Below are 14798 nucleotides of genomic sequence, written 5' to 3' on the forward strand. Positions count from 1 at the left end.
CTAAAAGCCTAAATGGGAAAAGAATTAGAAGAAGAATAAATATATGTATATGTTTAACTGAATCACTTTTCTATACACCTGAAAGTAACACAACATTGTAAATCAATTACGTGCTTAGTCGCTCCGTCGTATTTGACTCCTTATAAAATAAGGACTCCAATATTTTATATTTGACTCCAATATAAAATAAAAATTAATAAAAAAATAATTTTAAATAACAAACAGCAACAACAACAACAGAAAACAAAAACAAAACAGAGCTGAGACTGGGAGGGGGGACCACATAGACAGAAGGCAAGAAACAGGTTGAGACTGAGATAGAAGATGAAGGGGAAGAACAGTTTGAAGTAGAATGCGATTGTAGTTTGAACCAACACAATTAGAAGTACGGTTTAGCTAGACATGGGTTTCTGAAAACTGTGGAGGTATTTGTTGTTAGTCTAGGAGATTAATATAGTCTAAGTGGCTTATACTGTAACATTTGCAGCAAGTAATGGTAAGTCTAGGGTAAGTCTAGACTTACTGGAAAATGTTGCTGGAAAATCCATTTATGAAGAACACAGATAAACACTAATAGCTGGAGACTTAGTTAATGCTCTGCTACCCTACCTTAAATCCTGTTACATATTCTGAGCTCCTTACCTACCTCTTCCTCTTTACTATTGTCAAAACAGAAATGTTTGCGTTAAAAGTCATTAAAAGTCATTAATGAAGCTAATTTGACTCCGGGAGTAAGATGCAATTAGATCCATCCATACAACTACACCCATGGCCTATGGAGGCAGCATGGTGCGGGGAATTTGTCTAAGCTGTGGTGTAGTTCTATCTGACATACAGGAAATAGGCTCTGATACTCATTTCAAGATACAGTGCTTTGAGCTGATAAGCCACTTATCCCAGTTACATCATGCCTCACACTCCTAGTCTTGCCAGGAGTCTTTCATCAGCTGAGCAGTGGAACTGTAAGCCTTACCAGGTCAGATATACAGGGAGATTCCCTGATATTGTTTACAAGTTGGGTATTGCTCCTACGGGAATCTCACAAGATTGAGTCTGGCCTTTCCTTGGGACCCAAGGGTGCTGGGTCCTGACTCATAACATTTGGGTCAGGAGAGCCCCTTAGGATTACTAGTCATTTTGTTTATTCTTCCAGTTCTCAGTCTTAAAATTTTACTCACCCTTAAAGCCAAGTATTACTACCACAGGCATGCTTAATTTCGTATGACTTTTTGAGACCCAATGGACTATAGCCTGGCAGGGTCCTCTTTCCATGGGGTAGTTAAGGTAAGAATACTGGAGTGGATTGCCATTTCTTTCTCCAGGGGATCTTCCTTACCCAGGGATTGAACCCCCGTCTCCTGCATTGCCAGTGGATTCTTTACCTGCTGAGCTGTAGGGGAAGCCTATTACTACCACCTGCTCTATGAAAACATATCTGTTTTCTCTCAGTTCAGTTCAGTTCATTTCAGTCAGACACAGAGAGTCTGAATTCATTCTGGGAAACTTCTGATGACTGGTGTGGGAGGAGGATTCATCAATACAGGTCTTAATAGGTCTCTCTCAGAAACTGACAGATCAAGCAGCTAAGAATAAACCTTTGACACAGGATATACAAATGGCCAATGTACATGTGAAAAGTGCTCAAGTTCATTAGTCATTCAGTTCAGTTCAGTTGCTCAGTTGTGTCCGACTCTGTGACTCCATGAACCACAGCACGCCAGGCCTCCCTGTCCATCACCAACTCCTGGAGCTTGATCAAACTCATGTCCATCGAGTCAGTGATGCCATCCAACCATCTCATCCTCTGTCGTCCCCTTCTCCTTCTGCCTTCAGTCTTTCCCAGCATCAGGGTCTTTTCAAATGAGTCAGTTCTTCACATTAGGTGGCCAAAGTATTGAAGCTTCAGCTTCAGCATCAGTCCTTCCAATAAACACTCAGGATTGATTTCCTTTAGGATGGACTGGTTGGATCTCCTTGCAGTTCAAGGGACTCTCAAGAGTCTTCTCCAACACTGCAGTTCAAAAGCATCAATTCTTCAGTGCTCAGCTTTCTTTACAGTCCAACTCTCACATTCATATATGACTACTGGAAAAACCATAGCTTTGACTAGATGGACCTTTGTTGGCAAAGTAATGTCTCTGCTTTTTAATATGCTGTCTATGGTGGTCATAACTTTTCTTCCAAGGAGCAAGCGTCTTTTAATTTCATGGCTGCAGCCACCATCTGCAGTGATTTTGGGGCCCCAAAAAATAGTCTGTCACTGTTTCCATTGTTTCCCCAGCTATTTTCCGTGAAGTGATGGGACCAGATGCCATGATCTTAGTTTTCTGAATATTTAAGCCAACTTTTTCACTCTCCTCTTTAACTTTCTTCAAGAGGCTCTTCAGTTCTTCTTTGCTTTCTGTCATAAGGGTGGTGTCATCTGCATATCTGAGATTATTGATATTTCTCCCAGTAATCTTGATTCCAGCTTGTGCTTCATCCAGTTCAGCATTTCTCATGATGTACTCTGCATATAAGTTAAATAAGCAGGGTGACAATATACAGCCTTGATGTACTCCTTTCCCGATTTGGAACCAGTCTGTTGTTCCATGTCCAGTTTTAACTGTTGCTTCTTGACCTGCATACAGATTTCTCAGGAGGCAGGTAGGGTGGACTGGTATCCCCATCTCTTGAAGAATTTTCCACAGTTTGTTGTGATTCAAACAGTCAAAGGCTTTGGCGTAGTCAATAAAGCAGAAATAGATGTTTTTCTGGAACCCTCTTGCTTTTTCGATGATCCAACGGATATTGGCAATTTGATCTCTGGTTCCTCTGCCTTTTCTAAATCTAACTCAAACATCTGGAAGTTCACGGTTCACGTACTGTTGAAGTCTGGCTTGGAGAATTTTGAGCATTCCTTGGCTAGTGTGTGAGATGAGTGCAATTGTGCGGTAATTTGAGCATTCTTTGGCATTGCCTTTCTTTGGGATTGAAATGAAAACTCACCTTTTCCAGTCCTGTGGCCACTGCTGAGTTTTCTAAATTTGCTGACATACTGAGTGCAGCACTTTCACAGCCTCATCTTTTAGGATCTGAAATAGCTCAACTGGAATTCCATCACCTCCACTAGCTTTGTTCATAGTGATGTTTCCTAAGGTCCACTTGACTTCACATTCCATGATGTCTGGCTCTAGGTGAGTGATCACACCATTGTGATTATGAGTCGTGAGGATCTTTTTTGTACAGTTCTTCTGTATATTCTTGCCACCTCTTCTTAATCTCTTCTGTTTCTGTTAGATCCTTTATTTCTGTCCTTTATTGTGCCCATCTTTGCATGAAATGTTCCCTTGGTATCTCTAATTTTCTTGAAGAGATCTCTAGTCTTTCCCATTCTATTGTTTTCTTCTATAATCAGAAGCAGATATTCCTCCTGTCCAATTACGGATGTGTGCCTGCTAAATCACGTCAGTCATATCCTACTCTTTGCGACCCTATGGACTGTAGCCTTCGAGTCTCCTCTTTCCATGGGTTTCTCCAGGCAAGAATATTGGAGTGGGTTGCCATGTCCTCCTCCAGGGGATCTTCCCAACCCAGGGATTGAAACCACGTCACTTATGTCCCCTGCATAGGAGGCGTGTTCTTAACCACTAGCGCCACCTGGGAAGCCCAATCATAGTATAGTACTTGTAATTTTATGTAGTACATATTGTTCTGCCTTACATGGTAATTGTTTATATACATTAAAAGACAACTTTCAGGAAAAAGTAAATTTATACTTCTTATACAGATAATAAAATGAGCATGTTGATATTAAAATGAGCATGTGTTAAAGACTGAAAATCCAAGCAAAATAAGCAGATGTTATAGCTAGTTCCAAGAAAAAGTAAATTAAAAAAAATACTCATATTTATATGAATAAAAGAATGTTGTGAAATTTCAAATGGAGGCAAAGCTGATTTCTTTCTAAATAGTTATTTAAAATTTGAGGAACTGTAAATTAACTATAGGCTAAAATCAGATAACCTGGGAGTCCTCTAAACAATATATAATTTTCCACTGAAGCATAACATTTTTTTCTACAGCCTCCTATGCTTTGATCAAAAATAGCCCTAAAGAAAGACTATTCTTGATCATAGCCTAAAGCTGGTCTCACTGGGTTGTGTCTAATTATTTATATAGGTACAGTGAGAGTGTTAATTCATGATCCAGGTATCCTTAAGATTGCTTTGTTAGAAGTTTTTATAAGGAATTTCATATTTGACTTTTAAAATATTTGTTAGTTAACAAGAATGAATATTCATTCATAGTTCATCTGTTTTCAACCTGATTATATTTTTTAATTTTGAGGCTTCTGTGTCTGTGTGTCTTTTGGGCTTCCCATGTGACACAGTGGTAAAGAACCCGCCTGCCAATGCAGGAGACTCAGGAGACTCAAATTCGATCCCTGGGTTGGGAAGATCCCCTGGAGGAAGACATGGCAACACACTTCAGTATTCTTACCTGGGAAATCCTGTGGATAGAGGGAGCCTGGCAGGCTACAGTCCTTGGGGTTGCGAAGAGTCGGACTTGGCTGAGAGACCGAGCATGCACGTACATTTGTGTCTTCAATTTCATTCCGTGCAATACATAGATGAAAGAATACTGGAATGGATACAGAATACAGAACACTGGAGTGGGTAACCTTTTCCTTCTCCAGGGGATCTTCCCAACCCAGGGATTGAACCCAGGTTTCCCACATTGCAGGCGGATTCTTTATCAGCGGAGCCACCAGAGAAGCCTAAGACTTGAAGGACTTTAAAGAAACTGATGAATTGTCTGTTTTACTTTTTTTCTTTTTCCCAGAGATGTCTGGGCATATTCGCCCCATACCACACAGGGGGGAAACACAGGAAAATGGAGGGAAAGGTTTAGAAACAGGGCTCAATCAACAGAAGTTGCTAGAGCACATTTTAGCATATGGTGAGCATTTAAATATTTGATTCTGAAAAGGGGAAGACTTGGGTTTAAAATAAGAGTTTCTCTGGGATTTCCCTGGTGGTCCAGTGCTTAAGACTTCGAGATTACAATACACAGGCTGTGGGCTCAAACGCTGGTTGGGGCAGGAAGATTCCACATGCCGCAAGGTGCAGCCAGAAGATGAAACTAACGTGAGAGCTTCTCAGAAGCACTAGGATTAGGACTGTCCCCGAAACTTCAATATCGAACATAATTCCTGCCTGTCCTTTACATACTTTACAAGGAATGCCAACAGTATGCTAGGAACTAGGGGTCTGACACCCATAGGAAAGAGTTTTGTGGGGAAACTGTAGGGTGAAGGTATTTCTGGGCCAAAGGAGATATAAGAGAGTTTGTCCAGATGTGGGGCCTGCCTTTGCTGCCATGGGCATCTAAAGGTAGCAAGAACATCTCCAGTTTTTATTGTATGAGACTAGTTTGTTTATCCAGGCTTCCTTTCATCTTACTAGTAAACTTTTCCCTAAAAGACCTTCCAGTTCTTGTCTGCAAAAAGCTTGAAGTCACATGCTTCTGATTTCTAAATCCAACTTCCAATTTTCCTTTGTCCAACCTGTTCTCCCTGTTTCATTCCTCTCGTTTCACAATGATGCAGTAAAACTGTATTTGCAAGTATAGATTTAAGAGAGTAGTGGTGGAAGGCAGGAAGGCATCCCACAGTCACCCCAGGGGCTGAGAAGAAAGGAATCTGATCTCCATATATTTGGAGTGGCCCTGGGGAACAGTTGATATCTTCTCTTTTCTACCATCATCATGTGATTCAGTACATGCCTTTTTTCTTCTATGAGCTTAAATGTTCTCCTCTTTGGAATGGGGAGGAGTATAATCTCCTAGCTGTGAAGTGGTACAGACAAAAGTGTTAGATAAAAAGAGCTGGAACCATTTGGAATCAAAGGAATTAATGCCAAAATTATGAATAAGTCAAGTTATATGTTAACTTGAATTAGCATGGACAGCTGTCATTGACACTCCACGGCATATTCTCAAAAGAAAAGATTTATATTAAAAGATAAATTCATGGGACTTCCCTGTGGTCCAGTGGTTAAGACTCCACGCTCCCAGTGCAGGGGGCCCAGGTTCAACCCCCCGCCGGGGAACTGAGATCCTCCATGCTACAACTAAATATCTTGTGTGCTTGCAACTAAGACCTAACATACCCAAATAAATACATAAATATATATATAGTTTTTAGAAAAGGTAGTCATACCATCTTGTTTCCAGAATTAGCAAACTGAGAACTACGAGCAAGAACATAAAAGTTAGCAGAGTTGCTTTTTTTTCATGTTTTACAAAACTTTCTATAAAGTAATTATATATGGACTTCCCTTGTGGTTCAGCTGGTAAAGAATCCACCTGCAGTGCTAGAGACCTGCATTCAATCCCTGGGTTGGGAAGATCCCCTGGAGAAGGGAAAGGCTACCCACTCCAGTATTCTGGCCTGGAGAATTCCAAGGACTTTATAGTCAAATGGGTCGCAAAGAGTCAAACACGACTGAGCAACTTTCACTTTCATGTATATATATATATACACACACACACACACACACACACACAGGAAATTGCAAAAATAGTTCAGGGAGGAAATTGACCCAGTTTCCCCCAATGGTTCCTTTTAATATAACTATAGCTCATTATCAAAAGCAGAAACCTGGCATTCGTACAGTATGTATTGTAAGATGGTATGGATAAACCCAAACAAACTTTTGGGCCAACCCAGTATGTATGGTTCTACGTTGCTGTTTCCACATATGTTGATTCATGTAAACACCACCATCGTCAAGACACAAAACTCTTCCATCACCACAGAGACCTCCCTCTCATGTTACTCCTAGAGAGTCACCTTCCTACCCCCCTACACGATCCCTAACCCCTGGTCACTATTCATTTCCTCGCCACCTCTATAATTTTGCCATTTCGAGAAAGTTACTTAAATGGAACCATACAGTATGTGGAGGCTTTCCTGGTGGCTCAGACGGTAAAGAATCCACCTTTAATACAGGAGACCTGGGTTCAGTCTCTGGGTGGGGAAGTTCCCTTGGAGAAGGGAATGGCAACCCACTCCAGTATTCTTGCCCGGAGAATCTCATGGAGAGAGGAGTCTGGTGGGTTACAGTCCGCAGGGTCCCAAAGAATCGGATGCAACTGAGCAACTAACACTTTCACTTGGTTTGCATTGGCTACCCTTTTCTTGATCCTTTACTTAAACAGCCAGCTTTTCTCGGTGTTTTTTTCCCCCTTTCCTTCTCTTTTCTGTCTGTGCTTCTGGACTGCAGCCTTCTCCAGTACCCAGTCCAGAATAAAAGGAAACCTGGACAAATCACTGCTCTGTCTTCTCCCAGATCTCGAGCTTCCTAGCTAATCTTCCTTCTTCTCTCTACTTTTTCAGAGTTTTCTTATGGTGCTGTGTGTTTAAGGCCCAGGGTTTTTAGCACTTAGCAATAGGTGTGGCTGCCTCCTGGTAGCTCAGTCGGTAAAGAATCTGCCTGCAATGCAGGAGACCCGGGTTCAGTTCCTGGGTTGGGAAGATCCCCTGGAGAAGGAAATGGCAACCCACTCCAGTGCTCTTGCCTGGAGAGTCCCATGGACAGAGGAGCCTGGCGGGCTATAGTCCATGAGGTCGCAAGAGTCGGACATGACTTAGTGACTAAACCACCACCACCACCAAGTAGAATAGGGAGAAGTGGGTCTATTTCATCTGATCCAAAAATCAGATGTCCACCAGGCCTTTAAAATGGCCATTTCTCCTCTATAAGAACATAAATCCGATCACTTCTCAATCCTTTTTGAAAACCTTTTCTTTACATCCAGCTGTCCAAAGAACAAGATCCTATTTCACCACAAAGGACTGTGGTCGTATCTTCTGGAACAGCTCACTGTGCAGGCGTGCTCTCCAGCTAACAGAATTGTTTACGCACCATTTCTTGAACAGACCACGTTTTTTCCTGCTTCGTCATGTTGCACACACTGGTGTCCAGGCACTCTGCAGGTTCCAGTTTTTTGTTCTTCTCCACTTGGCCCACACCCAGCTATAGTTCACATCTGCTTCTCATATGATGTACCATGAACCCTCTCAGCTCTTCCAGAGTTATTTGATCCTTTGTCAGTGCCACCTTAGGAGTATGTTCACACTTAGGAGTATGAACATACCTGTATAAGCTGTATCTCTTCTCCTAGAGCTTCCCTCGCGACTCAGTGGCAAAGAATCTGCCTGCCATCTCAGCAGACCTGGCTTCAATCCCTGGGTGGGGCAGATTTCCTGGAGGAGGAAATGGCAACCCACTCTAGTATTCTTGCCTGGAGATTCCCATGGACAGGAGCCTGGGAGGTTACAGTCCATGGGTCGCAAACAAGTTGGACATAACTTAGCAAATAAACAACAACAACTTCTCCTAGGACTCTTTGAGATGGAATTATATTTCTACACATCTCTTTCCCATTCAACTGTGACTTCTTTGAGATTAGAGCCATGCCTCTCTTGCTTATCAGTACATCCTCAGCACAGAGCCCCATGCCTGGCGCATAGCTGCCATTCAAAAAGTGTTGATTAAATGAATAAAGGAATGAACTGTTACTTTCAGATAATAGAGCAACCAAAAGTTGTCCTCAGCTTGTATGAGCAGACTACGGGAGGCTGCCTTTTACATATTCCTTTTTTATTTTCTCCCTTGATCAAAGTGACTTTGGGAGGCCATAATGCTTTTTAAATTATTTATTTAGTTAGCTATTTTTTGCCGTGCCGGGTCTTCATTGCTGCACACAGGCTTTCTCTAGTTGCATCAGACGGAAGCTGCTTTTCGTCATGGTGCACAGCCTTCTCATTGTGCTGGATTCTCTTGTTGCGGAGCACAGGCTCCAGAGCACGGGCTCAGTGATCATGGTACACAGGTTTAGTTGCCTCATGGCATGTGGAATCTGCCTGGACTAGGGATCAAACCTGTGTTCCCTGAGTTGGCAGGCAGATTCTCATCTACTGGACCACCAGGGAAGTCCTGGGAGACCATAATAATTTAACCACTTCTGCAATCTGCTCCCTCCCTCCTGCAGTCTGTCTCCTTATACATATCTGCTGCCACTGGTTGATGGTTTGAGAGCAGGGCTTCCCCCTTGTTTCAGTCTTAGTGGTCTCAAAAGCCCATTCTTAAGGCCATTGAGTCCTGAGTAGACTGAAGCCCCTCCATTTGACCAGTCTTATCAATGCTGGGGCTTTCTTTGCCAAGAGCTTTCAAACTATTGTCTTTTATTTGTTTATGTTTTAGATTTATTTCTTTTAATTTTTTATGTAAATTTATTTTAATTGGAGAATAATTGCTCTACAATATTGCATTGGTTTCTGCCATATACCAACACGAATCAGCCATAGGCATGCCTATGTCCCCACCCTCTTGATCCTCCCTCCCAGCCCTCTAGGTTGTCACAGAGCACCAGATTTGAGTTCCCTGTGTCATATAGCAAATTTCCACTGGCTGTGTAATTTTATATATGGAAATGTGTATGCTTCAGTGCTGCTGTCTCAATTTGCCCCACTCCCCCACTGTGTCTGCAAGTCTCTTCTCTGTGTCTGTGTCTCCATTGCTGCCCTGCAGATAGTTTCATCAGTCCCATCTTTCTAGATTCCATGTGTGCTAAGTTGCTTCAGTCGTGTCCGATTCTTTGTGACCCTATGGACTCTAGCCCACTAGGCTCCTCTGTCCCTGGGATTCTCCAGGCAAGAATATTGGACTGGGTTGCCATGCCCTTCTCTAGGAGATCTTCCTGACCCAGGAAACAAACCTGTCTGTATCTCTTGCAGTTGGCAGGCGGGTTCTTCACCACTAGCACCACCTGGGAAGCTCATATATGCATTAATATATGATATTTTTCTCTTGCTGACTTACTTCACCCTGTATCATAGGTTCTAGGTTCATCTACCCCATTAAAACTGATTCAAATGTGTTCCTTTTTATGGTTGAGTAATATTCTATTGTGTATATATACCACAACTTCTTTATCCATTCATCTGTGAATGGACATCTAGGTTGCTTCCATGTCTTAGCAGTATAGTGCTACAATGAACATTGGGGTACATGTGTCTTTTTCAGTTATGGTTTCCTCAGAGCATATACTCAGTAGTGGGATTGTTAGGTCATATGGTAGTTTTATTCCTAGTTGTTTTTTTTTTTTTTAGGGATATCCATAGTGTTATCCATAGTAGCTATTATCAATCTGCATTCCCACCAACAGTGCAAGAAAGTTCCCAAAACATTGTCTTTTATTGAGAAACAAAATCTTTTTGAATACACAGCCACCTTATTTATCTATTTTTTGATTGTGTTGGCTGGAAGAAGTTTAAAAGCAACTCTTCTTAAGATTTTAGCACCTTTCATTTTCATGACACTTTACTTAACCCATAAATCCATTCTTGTTACCCCACCCCAATTATTCTACATGTGTTATCATAATGCTTACAGTAACTCAGTGAGTCAAGTTGTATACACTCACAGAGATACACACATGCCTATACATTCATACCTATACACACACACACACAGGATATTAAAGACATTTCAGGTGAATCTACTCTTGTTATATCCACCAACACTTCTTTTTAAAATTGGAGGCTAATTATTTTACAATATTGTGGTGGTATTTGCCATACATTCACATGAATCAGCCATGGGTGTACATGTGTCCCCATCCTGACCCTCCCTCCCACCTCCCTCCCCATCCCATCCCTCAGGGTCATCCCAGTGCACCAGCCCTGGGCACCCTGCCTCATGCATCAAACCTGGACTGGCGATCTGTTTCACATATTATAATATACATGTTTCAGTGCTATTCTCTCAAATCATACCACCCTCACCTTCTCCCAAAGAGTCAAATAGTCTGTTCTATACATCTGTGTCTCTTTGCTGTCTTGCATATAGGGTCATCGTTACCATCTTTCTAAATTCCATATATATGTGTTAATATACCATATTGGTGTTTTTCTTTCTGACTTACTTCGCTTTGTATAATAGGCTCCAGTTTCATCCACCTCATTAGAACTGATTCAAATGCGTTCTTTTTAATAGCTGAGTAATATTCCATGGTGTATATGTACCACAGCTTCCTTATCCATTCATCTGCTGATGGGCATCTAGGTTGCTTCCATGTTCTGGCTATTGTAAACAGTGCTGCAATGAACACTGGGGTTCACATGTCTCTTTCAATTCTGGTTTCCTCAGTGTGTATGCCCAGCAGTGGGACTGCTGGGTCGTGTGACAGTTCTATTTCCAGTTTTTTAAGGAATCTCCACACTGTTCTCCATAGTGGCTGTACTAGTTTGCATTCCCACCAACAGTGTAAGAGGGTTCCCTTTTCTCCACACCCTCTCCAGCATTTACTGTTTGTAGACTTTTTGATGGCAGCCACTCTGACCAGCATGAGATGGTACCTCATTGTCCACCAACACTTTTTAAGGGCTCTGATCCTCTGCTGCCTGTATTTTTTTCACATGTATAATGGCCATTGGTTTCTAACAGTTGTAGTCAGTATCTGTTCCTAATGCTATATATAAGCTCATGCACATATAATAATTGTTCCACCAAATTTATTTAATATGGCCACACACTTTTTATATGCATAATTTTAAATTCTTACAGCTCCCCTGCAAGACAGATGTTATTATCCACATTTTACAGAGGAGAGAACTGAGGTTCAGAGAAGCAGCTGAGACAGAGGTGGCTCTGCTGCAAAGCCCATGTTCTTTTCACTACACTTGGCCTCTCAATAAAAAGGCCTAAGTGAAATAGAATCTTTAGGGACTTCCCTTTTGGTCCATGGTTAAGAATGCATGTTTCCACCACAGGGGTGTGGGTTTGATCCCTGGTGGGGAAACCAAGATCCTACATGGGTGTGGCCAAAGGAAAAAGAAAATGAATTTTTTTAAATGTTGAATAATCTCTATTTCTCTTAATATCTCAACTCCTACCCCATTAATCAAGGGCCTGAACTTTGATTCTATCACAAAAATTGTGCTCTTCTCTGTTTAGTGAGACAGAAGTGGGAGGGGAAAAAATGTATTCAAATAATGATGCTTGTGTGTGTGCAGGGAAATATGAAGTTTCTGCCACCTGATGCTTTTCTTCATGGTCTGTTCTCACAGACTTTCTTAAAAACTCAGGTCCCTGGGTCCCTCCAAAATACCAGAAAGGACACTCATTGCCCTATCTGGAAGGATCCAAACAAATAACTGACCACCCAAAAAGCTCTGTGGATGGCCAAAGAAACTTGCTAGCAATAGGAACTGGTGATTGATGGACAAAAAAGCCATGAACTGCCAGCATCAGGGGAATGGCTACCCGTGCCAGTATTCTTGCCTGGAGAATCCCACGGAGAGAGGTGCCTGCTGGGCTATAGTCCATGGGCTTGCAAAGACACAACTGAGTGTCTTAAACTCACTCAATATTAAACTATAGTGAACATTTTTTAAAAATTCTTATTTTGTATTGGGGTATAGCTGATTAACAATGTTGTGATAGTTTTAGCTGAACATCAAAGGGACTCAGCCATAACATAGCTGTATCCATTCTCCCCCAAACGCCTTCCCATCCAGGCTGCCATTTAACACTGAGCAGAGTTCCCTGTGCTATAGAGTAGGTTCTTGTTGGTTATCCATTTTAAACATAACAGAGTGTCATGGTGAACATTTTTGACCAATTACAGGTCTATCCATGGGACCTCCTGATGTTCCAGTGGTTAAAACTCGTGCTCCCACTGTAGGGGGCATGGGTTTGATCCCTGGTCAAGGGTCTAAGACCTCATGTGCCAGAAATTAAAAAACAAATAAATAAAAATTTAAAAATTATTTAAAATTTTTAAAATTTTAATTTAATCACTACCCACAGTGAGAACTAAGGCTCTTTTCCTTTAGCGTGTGATTCCACAGCTCATCCCTTCCCTCCTGATTTCCTTTAGATACCACTGCTCACACCCTGCCAGGTTTGAGCAGGTATCTGAGGGGGGCCAGATAACAGGAAGGTGAACCAAGGGTAGGAAGCTTGTGTAGGTGAGTGAAAGGAATATCCTCTTTCGTCACTCCCCTAAGCAAGGAAGCAAGGAGATGTCTGTCAGCTCCTCCACGCGAGTAAGCGAGGAACACTGGTCGGAGCGTCCCCACTGCCGTCCTGGCCCCTTGAACAGGGATCTCAGGTTGAATTCACAGGAAGGAAGTAGGACAAGGCAAAGACTGTCTCAGGACTGGCCCTGCTCCCAGCAGCTCAGGAGCCATGCCCCCGACAGGGGGTAATCCTGTGCCTCTCTGAGGGTTCCAGCCACAGACGAGCGTGATCTCCCAAGGGACAAAAACACATCTTCTCCAGAGGGGCATGTAAAATGAGTGGTAATAAGTCTTATTCCTTGGCTTCGCTCTGTCTGCAATGGAAAGCTAGCGATTCCACACTGCTGAGGTCTGGATAGCACCCCTGGAGGCCTGTGTGTGCGCTAAGTCACTTCAGTCGTGTCCACCTCTTTGCGACACCACGGACTGTAGCCCACCAAGCTCCTCTGTCCATGGGATTCTCCAGGCATGAACACTGGAATGGGTGGCCAAGCCCTCTCCAGGGGCTTTTCCTGACCCATGGATTAAACCCGGGTCTCTAATGTCTCCTGCATTGGCAGGCAGTTTCTTTACCACTAGCGCCACCTGGGAAGCCCTCTGGAGGCCCGGTGGTCAGTTCTTTCCTTCCCCTGCTGACATCCATGTTCTCCTCCCGTGTAGCATCAAGTGAGCTCAGCTGCTTCCTTGGCTCCTTTGTATCCAACTTCATCCTTCCCTCTAGTCCCTGGGACAAGAGCAGCTGTCTTCCTGGTGATATCAGCTCATTATTCCAGTGTCTTTTCCACCCTTAATCTGCCTTCTCTCAGGCCCCATGTCTTTTGGGTGTTACTGACCTCAGAGCTGTCCATTATGCATTCTGGGGAAGCAGGTGTCTCCTGGGGTTGTCCCAGGCAAACCAGCATATGTGGTCAGCCTTCCCAGATGGATCATGCCCACCTCACTGACTTGTAAGAATGAATGGAATGAATGTACATCTGGGCACTGTGTATGGTATAATTTAAGGGCTGAGTTAGCTACTGGTAGCTGAGCTCTTCCTCGGGTGTCTCAGCTCCGTTCTTTACACACCCTAGCGGGCTCCTTCTTCCTGTTCGCTCTCTCCTTTCATTTCTGGTCCCCCACCTCCTGCGCTCTGCTTGTTGGCATCTCCATCTCTGCCGCTAGATACTGACTCCCCAGACTTCCTGGTGTTAAGGGAGGGTTTTACAACTCTTTTTGCCTGATTCCGGGACTGGTAAGGGCCAAGCCCACTCTCCTGGGTCCGATCCTGTCTGGTATAGCCCTTACTGGCAAGTCTCTGACCTTGAACTTTGGGCCTGGGCACTCCTAGGAGTGAGGGTCAGGGTGGTGTTAGAGCTGAAATCTATTTGCACAGGGACGTTCCTAGTTTACGTCCTAATAACAATTTTATTCTCCAGGCCACGCTTCCCTCTCCACCCCGCTACAGTTCACCCTTGGTTTCACAGCCAACGATCTCACAATAACTCCTTTTTTATAGGTGGAAACATGCCCCGGAACTCGTTCAGGCTAGAAGTGTGCAGAATTCTGTGCCTCTGAGGGGCCCTTCACTGTTGCATGGCTGCGGGCGTGCAGACGGGAGAGCAGGGGTGGCCACGACCCTGTCCCCGTGGGGAGTAGAGTGGTGGCGGGGAGGATCAGAGGGTCCTGTCTGGCTCAGTGCACAGACTGGAACCTCAATGGGACAGCAAGTTCCTGCTGGGACCTGGGA

Source organism: Muntiacus reevesi, chromosome 5, assembly GCF_963930625.1.
Source record: "Muntiacus reevesi chromosome 5, mMunRee1.1, whole genome shotgun sequence".
Taxonomy (NCBI): Eukaryota; Metazoa; Chordata; class Mammalia; order Artiodactyla; family Cervidae; genus Muntiacus; species Muntiacus reevesi.